Below are 13,028 nucleotides of genomic sequence, written 5' to 3' on the forward strand. Positions count from 1 at the left end.
TTCTCTTACTATTTTGGCCATGCTCTTCGTAATGGTTTGTTACATCGTTTCTGGTATTAGATGCAGAAACAGATGTTGTTGATGATATACATCATGTTGATGCCAGTGATACTGATGACGGAGACAACGAAGGAGAAGCTGCTGTCGATGTCGCCAGTAACGATAGTGATGAAGAAGTGGATCGCATAATCGTTAACAAAGTGTGTGAAGTGACTCTTGTTTTGCTAAAGTCAGTGAAGGAACAAACATGCCAAATGGATTGTCATACTAATATAGATATTAATGAAATAATATTCTCCGGATTCGCCTTTATAATCTGGGTCATAGCAATGAAATACATGTCCGAGTATCTGCGAGGCTTACCACGTTAAAATGTTCCAAGTGTTTTGTGTACATTTCCCTTTAAATCATCCGAATGTGTGACAGTTGATCCCTATAGGTAGTCAAATTTAGCACATTTATACGAAATGGATTTATCAAATTAAATAATGTTTTAATATACACTGTTTAAGTAACAATAAAAAAAGATTGAAGATGCTGAGTTTTCTTTGAAAATTTTAACAGTAGGTAAGTACCTTTCACTACTCAGGGCCAAGAAATAGCCAATTAATTTACTAAGTACTAATAATTAGTTCTTGATTAATAGTACGCGTGTCGCCAACTTAAAGATGCTTGAAGAAATCCGCGGAACGTCTTCTTAGTCTGTTGACAAATGATCTGACTCTTCCATATTTTTCGATTTTTGTCATTTCAGCTGGAAGAGGTAAGTACTTTTATACTCTTTTTATTACGCACAAAAACTTATTGGGCACCAAACAAGTTCTTACACGCCTCTTCGCACCGACGCAGTAGGCGGTGAGTTGCACTTGTTTCAATCAAAGATATATAATGTTCAAAGATGACTTATATGCAAACCGCTGATGCCTAACAGACGAACACTGCTTCCCCTCGCGGACGACCTGCGGCTGTCGCACCAAAGTGTGCCACTGCTGGCCAAAGGCCTCACTCAATTTCCACTACCACCAATCATTGCGTCCTTAAAAACCGCCCCACCACCAACCGCGTCGGTTCCTGGTGCCGTGTGAGAATCACCTAAAAATGCAAACTTCGAAGCATTATCCTATCTAATTTTAATCAAAATTCCCCATGTTGAATCCGATTTAAGCGCCAAAAAATCACGTAAACTTCGCAACCTGTTCATCGCCACTGCAGACGAAATTGGAATTAAATATTAATTAGAGATTGCAGTACGAGTAGTGGCCAGTGCTACATTTTTGTGCTCTGTGTCCAGAGGCAGATTCAGGTGAACATGGGGGAAACCCAGTCAATGTTAACTAATAGTATTAAAAGGCAGAACCATCGGGCTTCATGGTTTAGCTTGTTTTAAATGCTCTGCATTCGGCTCACGGTTTGGAGGTCAGGGTTTTGGCTCCCATCAGATGCACCGTCAAATATTAACACATACACATACATACATAAGATCACGATGAAGATCAGGTCTATTTCCCTTTGGAGTAATCACAGATCACAGAATTCCATTCATTACAATCCTGACACCACTTTCGATTCTTCCGCTATCATCAAACTCTTAATGCATGCTCGCTGATTTAGAGTACTTTTTATCTGGCCTTTCTTTAAGACATCCTGGAGTTGAACGAGTTGTACAGTCATGAGCAATATAATGTACCCACTTTAGGACTCTGTCGCACTAACATATTTGACATTTAGTGAGACTTCAATTTGTCAAAAAAGTTAATGTGACATGGTACCAAATTGTATATATTAATGCTCGTGACCGTACCAACTCTACCACTTGCACCTGCATCATGTTTTTCGCCTTTGACTCTGGAAGTCACATACATACACATACATAAATTCACGCCTGTTTCCCACTGGGGTAAGCATAGACTATGAAATTCCATTTGCTTCGATCCTGACATACTTCTCTTGCTTCCTCCACATTCATCAATCGTTTCATACACGCACGCCAGTTCAGAGTAGATCGTACTGAACCTTTTCTAAGGACATCTCCAATGTGGTTAATGTACGTCGTTCTCTGGGGGTCACATACCCCACGTGACCTAAAGACCCCCCTAGACCCGCACCTGTACATATCTCCGTCGGCCAGTGATACTGAATATTTCAGTGTGGTCACACTGTGAGGTGAGGAATTAAATTGTTAACTTTATTGCCTCGTCTGAATCAGAGATCAAATCAGTGGTTGATGAGTTGGAAATCCATAGAGAATAAAGTGTTAGTTGTGTTTAGTTTTTTTTAAACTCGTGTAATCCTTAATGGGGTGGACAGAGCTAGGCTACATGTAATTATAGACAACTTGCAGCCACTTTTGGGCTAACATGATGGATCGTTGATTTGATCCCCTGCCTCCAGGTGAGAGCCCTTAGCGCTCCGCGTTTGTGCGGTAATTAGTTATGCCATCAACAGCGAATCTATAACAAGTCAGATCAATAAAAATATGAGTTTAAAAACTAAAACCCGACTTCGGTTAAAATCACGCTCTAAAAAGTATGAAACAACACAATAAGTAGGTTTATTTCTCTGAAATTCCTCCGAATAGGGATGTTTAGTAGATAGCCGTGGTCGTATGCTGTGGTAAGGAAACTTTTTGGACACATTCACAGGCGTTGGTGCGTCACCCAACAGGGTCCACATAATATCAGCGTCGTGGTTCACGCCGCGACTTGTGCTGAGTGAGGCCCTTTTATCTCAGGACGTCCACCACCACCTTATGATCATTTCGACAATCATCCGTCTTGCTTTTTTTTGTAATTGTTTTAGGGGAAATTTGATATGATGTTGTTGTCTTTTTTTGTGTGGCGTCCTTTTATAATAAACTGTGTCTATTCTATTCTATTCTTTGATTTGATACCCAACACACTACCATTAAAAAAATGGCGTCAGTTTATGTCCTCTAGAGGGCGCCACATTGAATTTAGCATAACGTCATACAGCCTATAACCACCGAACGATCAAGACGATTCTATTGACACCTCATTTGCAGGTTAGAATCACTTGCTGATCCGGGAAAGTAAGATAACTCCATGCTGCGGAGGGCACGTTAAGCCTTTGGTCCCGGCTATTAGCCTTAAAAATCATCTCCAACACGCAGTGGAGTAGCATGGTAGAGCATGCACCTTTTCGGTTGACTGAGGGGAGGCGTGTGCCCAGCAGTGGGGCGTGTATAGCTTATGCAAAATTTTGCCCCAAAAACTATTATATGAACAAAACGATGACGTACCAAAATGGTACGACGGAACAAAATTTTACTTGCGTAATCAATCTGTATTCCCACTGTGCACCGAATCGGCAATTTGCTGGCAAACGTACGTAAAATAAACAAATTGGCTGGCTCCACGCTGCTGAAACAAGCCATGATATTTTTCATGCCTGATATTTTTTTCTTTGTTAATTTTATATACTTACTTTAATATTTTTGTTTTAAATTAGGGCCTAGCAAGCAGCTTTAAACAAAACGAAGGTTAAAGATGTTACCAGGTATATAATAAAGTCCGCGCCACTAAAGAAGTTCACGGATTTTTATGGAACTCGGTTCGGTTTCGGTTACTAGTTACTGATGTAAGTATGTAGTCGTTACGTCACGTAATAAGCCTGACACCAGGGTTGATGAGGCTGGTATTCCACCTCACAATAAACACGATAAGAAGAATGGAACTAGTTTAATTCTATGCAAAATCTGCGACACCTCGGCCGCGGGACTATATTTTAAAATTGGTATCAAATATCTTTATACAACATAAAAACATACTCCACCACGCTGCTCCACTGCGGATTGCTGGAGGTGTTTTACGGCGGCTTAACGTGCCCTCCGAAGCACGGAATCATCACGGAATTTAAGTAGCTAGAAATAGAAAAGTTTATTATTAAATGTACTCACACAAAAACAAGACAAAAATCTTTTAAATGTTCACACAACAATTAACTCCAAAAAAGCAAAACAGATGTTCACGGATTCTTATCTTTATTACCTTTAGTCTTATCTTTAGTCTTCATTTTTTTATATTGATGGATATTTTATGTGCTGTCCTGTACACTCTCCTGTTAAATGACTGAAACGTAATGACGTAAACGTCTTACAAATACCTTAGCTCTTCACCCCAAATGGAGAGCCACACTTCATAGCCACACTTCACACGCAACTTAAATGTCTTCCACCCATCTCTCCCTTATCGCTTCCTGTCCATAGGTTGGGCACTTTAGCCCACTATTACGGATTTAACAAAAGACTTCCGTTGCACTTCGAATTCTTCGAATCCGGATACCAGGGATCGCGTGCTAAGAAATCTACAAATTACTGCCTCTACCGAAATTAAACTTGTGTAGGGTAAAATTACAGGGATTGTCTACGAAGCAATATGAGTAACTATATTAAAGATTGTCTGACTAACGGCCTCTATGGTCCAGTGGTTGAGCGTTGGGCTCACGATCCGAAGGTCCCGGGTTCGAATCCCGGTGGGGACGTATCACAAAAATTACTATGTGATCACTAGTTTTGTTAGGATTTTACAGGTGATCACCTGATTGTTTTAATCCGTGATCCGTGCTTCGGAATGCACGTTAAGATGTTAGTCCCGATTACTACTTACTGTGAGTGAGTAATCGTTCCATGAGCTATGTCAGGGGCCTTTGGTGGCTCATTAATAACCCTGACACCAGAGTTGATGAGGTTGGTAATTCACATCACAACCAACCAACGGTGTCAGGGTTATTATTGAACCGCCGAAGCCCCCTGACATGGCTCATGTAACGACATACTGACATCAGTAAGTAGTAACCGGGACCAACGGCTTAACGTGCCTTCCGAAGCACGCATCATCTTACTGTCGGACAATCAGGTGATCAGCCTGTAATGTCCTAACTAATTAAAACACATAATAACGGTTTCTTTCCGCGTTTAAATGGGGATATGAGACTCCCGATATTTTGACACTGTTGCAAGTGCCATGATCACGGGATGACTGATGAGATTGGAGTGGAGTAGGTAGATCCATAATAACAATAATATCCATAATATCGGGAGTCTCATATCCCCATTTAAACGCGGTAAGAACCCGTTATTATGTGTTTTAATTATGATAATAACCGCGTAAACTTAAAACAATGTATGTCCTAACTAAAGTAGGGTTCACAAAGTGATTTTTTGTGATATGTCCCCACCGGGATTCGAACCCGGGGCCTCCGGATCGTGAGACCAACGCTCAACCACTGGACCACAGAGGCCGTTCCAGTACCAAGTAGATAATAAAATTTGATGGTCCTTGGTCGGCGAAGTTTAACAACTACCTCCTGTTTTACCCTCACATATCTCTCACTTGTCCGGGCTAGCGGTGCGTGTGGAGAATTTTAATGGACTACTGGTAGCGGTGGGTTAGCCACTCAGCTGTTTTAGTGAAGGAAAAGTGTCGAATTTGTCGAGATAAAATCTTACGAAAATCTCGATAAAGGTTTGAGACTTTGAATAGAGGATATTCAGGGGTAATAACAATTAGGTAGATGGTGGTGATGGTGGACATAAGGATAAAGGGCGATCCAAGAAAGTGTGGATGAAATGTGTGAGGAAGGTTTATGTGTGTGGGTATTTAGTCTGAAAATACCACGTTCTTTTCAATCTAAGTTCCAAAGGACCCGTGGAATTTTGAAACCTTCAATGACAAAAAAAAAAGATTAGTACAGCCAAGTTTAGAGCGTTTATTTATTTAATTAGTACTGCCACATGGTTTACATTAAGCGTTAATGGTATAATAGTATTTTAGGAAATCTAATATTTGGCGATGAGTTTGTGGGCACTATGTGGGAAGCAATTTTATTGGTTCATTAATATAATCGTCACTTGGCCTCTATAGCCATAAACACACCGTGTGACCGGCCATCCTGACGTCAGAACCGCCGGTCACCTTTAAATGTTATTTTAATTCTAAAATACCTTGGAAACAATTCTCTAGTGATAGGCACTAAGGCGTCACTGAGTGGGCACCAATTATTGAGCATCATTTCAACTTAAAATACGCTACAAAATAAGTACGAGTGACCGGCGATTCTGAAAGACACTTGGCATCACCATTACTTAACATACAATATAACTATAAAAAAATATACTAAAGTCTCAAAAAACCGAATTTATTTTATTTATTTTTTATTGAGAATACGTTCAAATTGATTACTACGGTCCTTTAAATTTAGTCCCCAAAATATGAATTTACTTTACTTAATCCAGAATTATGGATACGCATTTTATTTTTGTTCCTTGTATTGTAAGTAGATTTTTTTTGTACCTTTGAGGGGTTTGCTCTTGGCCCCAGACTTGCCCGAAGCATTGACTAGGCCTAAGATGGAGCAAGCTCGCCCAGAAGGTGCCTGTTCACTCTGGCCTTGAAAGCACCCGGGTTATATGCATTCGGAAATACAGAAGACGGCAGGGATGTCCACTCCTTAGGTATGTTTTTTACAATTTCTATCTAATTTACGCACATACATAATGTTTCCATACTTGTCAAGTTATGTTATGTTTATTTAATAACATTACCTATTACAGTAGCCAGAAGCGATAATAGTGCAGTGTTAAAAGCTTTTTAAAAGCTCATGCATTTACCAGTAATCGCATTTGCGTTGACCTTACCATATGTTACGGAATATTCAATGTAACGTCAAATTCAATATAGACTATTTTTATATTTTAAATTATTTTTAAATGGGTATACGACCTTTTATAAACACTAAGTGGTTATGTAACGAATACTTACATTTAACAGATAAAATAAATATTATTAAATATGTTTTAAGAATAAGAAGTTAAGTTTGAAGGAGCCAGAGAAGCGAGATATATATATGTATACCTATATATATATGTGTCATGGCCAGATCATAAAATTGATCATTTCATAATATGCTCGATAATTTCATGAAATGGTCATATTTCATGAAATAGAACACCATTCGTTGGCCACCATCATGATGTAGTTTGGCCAGACCAATGAACACAAAACGTTTAACGATATGAGCAACTAAATGCATGATTACTTCATGATATGGCCAAACGTTGGCAATCATATCGTAAAATTAGTAACATTATCCACCGATAGTGGCGCTGGTGTCAATGCTATTTAAAACTTGATTGATATTATAATCGATGAATCAATGTAATTGTACAATTTTCCATATCGAATAGGTAAATAATTTTGAACCTAAGAAATTAATCGACTATTCGCATTTTTATTACACCACATAGCGTGGACACCGCCTACACTAACGATATGGCGAAACGTTGATTGATATATCATTAAACGTTGACGTTTCAACGATACGGTCAACTTAAGTTGGCCATTTCATGAAAAATTACCATTTCGTGAAATGGTCGAACACATCATGAAATGAACAATTTTACGATCTGGCCACGACATAAATATAGATAGATACACCATTATATATACATACTTAACTCACGCTTATTCCCACCGGGGTAAGCATAATTTGCAGACACCGGAACTATTGCGTATTTGTATGTACTGCTGTTGATGCACCATAATTGTGGCTCTGCCCACCCTATTAGGGCTAACGGGCGTGAGTTTAAGTATGTATGTAAACATGTACATGATCTACTACTGATACCGCCTTCGGTTAACAATTAGTGGTTCAATTACGCAAGCCAGTTGCGATTCCAATTAATGCGTACCTACCTCGTACAATTAATTAAACGTATTTGCTGACAATTATCTTGTGTTCCACGCAAATATAATATACCTCTATATCGGTTAGCAAAATATGTCATGTTCTAATCTAATGTAGCCTAACGTTCGTTCGTCGAGGCGGGGGCGCGCCGGAGTCTAGACGGCGGCGAGTCGGAGTCAAGGCGGGGGCGCGCCGGAGTCTAAACGGGGGCGCGTCAGAGTCAAGGCGGGGGCGCGCTGGAGTCTAAACGGGGGCGCGTCAGAGTCAAGGTGGGGGCGCGCCGGAGTCTAGACGGGGGCGCACCGGAGTCGAGTATCTGTCGATGTTTCTCATCTTTAGTCTTTCTTTTTCGTTTTTCTTTTCTTTCTTTCTTTTATAATAAGTCTGTTAACGTATACTGTATATTTTTCTTCATTTCCAGTCCAGTCTAACCTAACCTAACCTAACGACATCATACTAACTCATTAAGTTAGATATACTACCGGGGTACCACGTTCGTTCCCCGCTTGTGATCAGACAAATGGATCGTGACAGTATGCTGACAATAAAACGACGGAAGAATGAAAAATACATGCATCGTTGCCAACTGAAAATAATGCTGTATCCTGTCACTTTTGTCTGGGGTTCTTTTGTTGTATTTTAACCGACCTTAAAAAGGAGGTTCTATTTTATTCAAAGGCTTGGTTTTTTTCTTTTACGTTTTTATTTTGTGATGGTTTGGATTTGAGACCTTTAATAACTAAGTAACTTTTTGTTTAAAATGTTGATAGAATAGAAATAAACAATCTTTATAAGTATATTGTTATCATTCATTTATCCGTCTTAGGACTTCGTATCAACAGTGGCTGCAAGTTGTCTTTGATTACTTATGTCTCTGCCCATTAGGGATTACGGGCGTGAGTTTATGTATGTACAAATTACAATTGGCTAATTGACTGTTTTCGGATAAGTATTTAAAAAATGACAAAACTTATTTTATACTTACCTCTTAAATTTTTTTATTTTCTCGAAAAAACTTTAGAAAACGGTTGGTCACGTGACATTTTGCCTAGAGAAGTCACATTTCGATAAACAAAGAAACTGTCAAACTACGCGTCACTTCGAGTGTATTTGAGACTAAAGTTTACGACGGAAAGTTTTTGTTTATTTTGTGATATGTGACGTCACACGAAGCTCAATCATGGCCGCCTATGTTTCGAGTCTTGTACTACCATCATCATCAATTTAAGAGCCACGCTCTTGTCGGAGTAGCATTTTCCATTCCAGTCTATCAAAGGCCAATTCCTTGACTTCCCTATAAGACACGATGTTAACCTTTTCTTTAATCTGTTCCATGTAAGCTCTTCTTGGTCTTCCCCTTCCTCTAATACACAGATAAAAACTCGCATTCTTAATTAAAACACATAACAACGGGTTCTTACCGTGTTTAAAAAAGGGATATGAGACTCCCTACGACTCTATGGACTCTATGGGAGTCTTATATCCCTATTTGAAACGCGGTAAGAACCCGTGATTATGTGTTTTAATTGTGATAATAACCGCTTAAAACAATGTATAATCGCATTCTTAATTTGTAAAAATAAAATATTTAAAAATGATCTTATATCTTATGATATCTATCTTAGGACTTCGTATCAACAGTGGCTGCAAGTTGTCTTTGATTACTTGTGGCTCTGCCCACCCCATTTGGGATTATGGGCGTGAGTTTATGTATGTTAAAAATGATCTTCAGAAAAAAGCTATTAGATAATGATAGTTACATTTTTGAGGAGCTCGGTGGCGCAGCGGTAAACGCGCTCGGGCTGCGATTGTTGAAGTTAAGCTACTTTCGCAAAGGCCGGTCATAGGATGGGTGACCACAAAAAAAAAGTTTTCATCTCGTGCTCCTCCTTGCTTCGGAAGGCACGTTAAGCCGTTGGTCCCGGCTGCATTAGCAGTCGTTAATAACCATCAATCCGCACTGGGTCCGCGTGATGGTTTAAGGCCTGATCTCCCTATTGAAACGGAAGATTTTTGTTTACCTTGTAAAAGGTAGGTAAAATAGAAAATGGGTGTTATGATAATACTGATATGTTTCAGAAAATTTATAAAGTGGTGTTTACCTGAAGGGCACAGCTAGATGTTATAGACCGGTGAGCATGAGACAAAGAAAACTCCCTTGAATTGGTACAATGTATAATTTTCAATATACAGATTTGGTTAACCATAGGTAGGTCAAAAACCCTATGGAGGGAGACAGGTCGCGCTTTGGTCCGTCAGGTTAATTGTCACTCCGTTACAACCATGGGATATCACTCTGTTTAAAAACACTGTCCGTACACCTGTAGGCACCTCACTTACTCGAGGACCTCCGACTATCAGGCCTACCTGAGGCGTTCCGGAATACCGTACAGGTGATGAGTTGAGGCCGGCTCAGGCCAGGGCGTGCTGGACGATGGCGGCGCAGCGGGCCAACTGTTACGCAGCTGGCGGGCTGCACGTCCACCGGTCAACCTCGCAGTCCTTTACCGGGCCTTATCCGGAGTGTTGACAAAAGGAGAGGCGCGGCACATCCACATGCGCGCCGCACAAAGGAAAGCTTCGACGTGCAAACAACCAAGGAAAGCTCCGCCGAAATGAAGCTTGAAATAACTTGCAAACGCAGAAGAAAACAGTAGCAATCTTCATTCACAAAATTTGTTGAAATAGTCTGATCCAATCATAAACTTCTTCTTAGATTAAAACTTGCAAAACGTTAGAAAATTAAAACGTTAAAACTTTAAAGAAAACTTTTAAAAACCCCATCTGCAACAAGGAATGGCAATGATTAGCATGTGGTTCAGCTGACAGCGTGGCAAGGCAACTCACGAGTGTAAAACAAAGAAAATAACTTACAGGTTCATCCGGGATAGTTGGGCATCGCTCGGATGAAACCTAAACCCACCCACTGGACCTTAGGCGATGGGATTTCAGTGATGTTGCTGAAAACAAGGACCTCGAGGTTATCACAAAGTTGGTGCAAAAATATGCACGAAGAATTGCGAGGACTCACCATCTCGGTTAAGTTGTTTATTTAAATCGAGACATCGGCTCTTGATGCCGCCGATAAATCGTGGCTTTTAATTTGCCCACATTATTGTTACGGCAGTGGAGTCTCCGGCGCTCTCGCGACGTCCCCACTTTCCATAACCTGTCTCTCAGCTCAGCCAGCTGTCAGTCTGACACACGAACCCACAATATTGCCAAACTAGAAAAAATCTACCAAACCATAAATTCGCCGAATCAACGACAACAATCGATCGACTTGTTTGATCCCAAAATTTAAACAATATAATTATAATATATCAAAATAAATGTTGCAGATAATTTTAATATAATAATTTAGAACAAAAGAAAATTATTAAAATGTTCGGGCCCATCGATAACCCTGCAGCGCCATCTGTGATTTCCTGCGGGTAAAATATAAAACAACGATATATCGCTAGAAACCACAAGATGTCGCTACAAGGCTCGTTGGTCCGAAATGCTTCGTTACAATACCCCCCTACCCACGAGAGGTTTCGAACTGGGTGAGAAACACGGCTGCCCTCAGCCATAGAGCCCGGCTAGCTCAGTCGGTAGAGCATGAGACTCTTAATCTCAGGGTCGTGGGTTCGTGCCCCACGTTGGGCGCCACTGAAACGGAAGATTTTTGTTTACCTTGTAAAAGGTAGGTAAAATAGAAAATGGGTGTTATGATAATACTGATATGTTTCAGAAAATTTATAAAGTGGTGTTTACCTGAAGGGCACAGCTAGATGTTATAGACCGGTGAGCATGAGACAAAGAAAACTCCCTTGAATTGGTACAATGTATAATTTTCAATATACAGATTTGGTTAACCATAGGTAGGTCAAAAACCCTATGGAGGGAGACAGGTCGCGCTTTGGTCCGTCAGGTTAATTGTCACTCCGTTACAACCATGGGATATCACTCTGTTTAAAAACACTGTCCGTACACCTGTAGGCACCTCACTTACTCGAGGACCTCCGACTATCAGGCCTACCTGAGGCGTTCCGGAATACCGTACAGGTGATGAGTTGAGGCCGGCTCAGGCCAGGGCGTGCTGGACGATGGCGGCGCAGCGGGCCAACTGTTACGCAGCTGGCGGGCTGCACGTCCACCGGTCAACCTCGCAGTCCTTTACCGGGCCTTATCCGGAGTGTTGACAAAAGGAGAGGCGCGGCACATCCACATGCGCGCCGCACAAAGGAAAGCTTCGACGTGCAAACAACCAAGGAAAGCTCCGCCGAAATGAAGCTTGAAATAACTTGCAAACGCAGAAGAAAACAGTAGCAATCTTCATTCACAAAATTTGTTGAAATAGTCTGATCCAATCATAAACTTCTTCTTAGATTAAAACTTGCAAAACGTTAGAAAATTAAAACGTTAAAACTTTAAAGAAAACTTTTAAAAACCCCATCTGCAACAAGGAATGGCAATGATTAGCATGTGGTTCAGCTGACAGCGTGGCAAGGCAACTCACGAGTGTAAAACAAAGAAAATAACTTACAGGTTCATCCGGGATAGTTGGGCATCGCTCGGATGAAACCTAAACCCACCCACTGGACCTTAGGCGATGGGATTTCAGTGATGTTGCTGAAAACAAGGACCTCGAGGTTATCACAAAGTTGGTGCAAAAATATGCACGAAGAATTGCGAGGACTCACCATCTCGGTTAAGTTGTTTATTTAAATCGAGACATCGGCTCTTGATGCCGCCGATAAATCGTGGCTTTTAATTTGCCCACATTATTGTTACGGCAGTGGAGTCTCCGGCGCTCTCGCGACGTCCCCACTTTCCATAACCTGTCTCTCAGCTCAGCCAGCTGTCAGTCTGACACACGAACCCACAATATTGCCAAACTAGAAAAAATCTACCAAACCATAAATTCGCCGAATCAACGACAACAATCGATCGACTTGTTTGATCCCAAAATTTAAACAATATAATTATAATATATCAAAATAAATGTTGCAGATAATTTTAATATAATAATTTAGAACAAAAGAAAATTATTAAAATGTTCGGGCCCATCGATAACCCTGCAGCGCCATCTGTGATTTCCTGCGGGTAAAATATAAAACAACGATATATCGCTAGAAACCACAAGATGTCGCTACAAGGCTCGTTGGTCCGAAATGCTTCGTTACACTATCCATCCGTAGGGAAGGCCCGTGCCCCAGCAGTGGGGACGTTAATGGGCTGGTGATGATGAGTTACATTCTAAACTACCATATCTGACATATTTCATATTTTATTGTTACAACTGTCAAGTAGTCAATTCAGTACCAAATATCAAGAAA

The 13,028-nt window shown here is 40.5% G+C and overlaps 1 non-coding gene across 1 annotated transcript; it reads left to right on the forward strand.

Annotated features, from left to right (window-relative positions):
* Positions 1 to 11,282: 11,282 nt before the first annotated feature.
* Trnak-cuu (transfer RNA lysine (anticodon CUU)) lies at positions 11,283 to 11,355 on the forward strand. The gene has a single exon. It is a non-coding gene; the product is annotated as a tRNA-Lys (tRNA).
* Positions 11,356 to 13,028: the final 1,673 nt, after the last annotated feature.

The sequence above is a fragment of the Pectinophora gossypiella genome, chromosome 20, assembly GCF_024362695.1.
Source record: "Pectinophora gossypiella chromosome 20, ilPecGoss1.1, whole genome shotgun sequence".
Taxonomy (NCBI): Eukaryota; Metazoa; Arthropoda; class Insecta; order Lepidoptera; family Gelechiidae; genus Pectinophora; species Pectinophora gossypiella.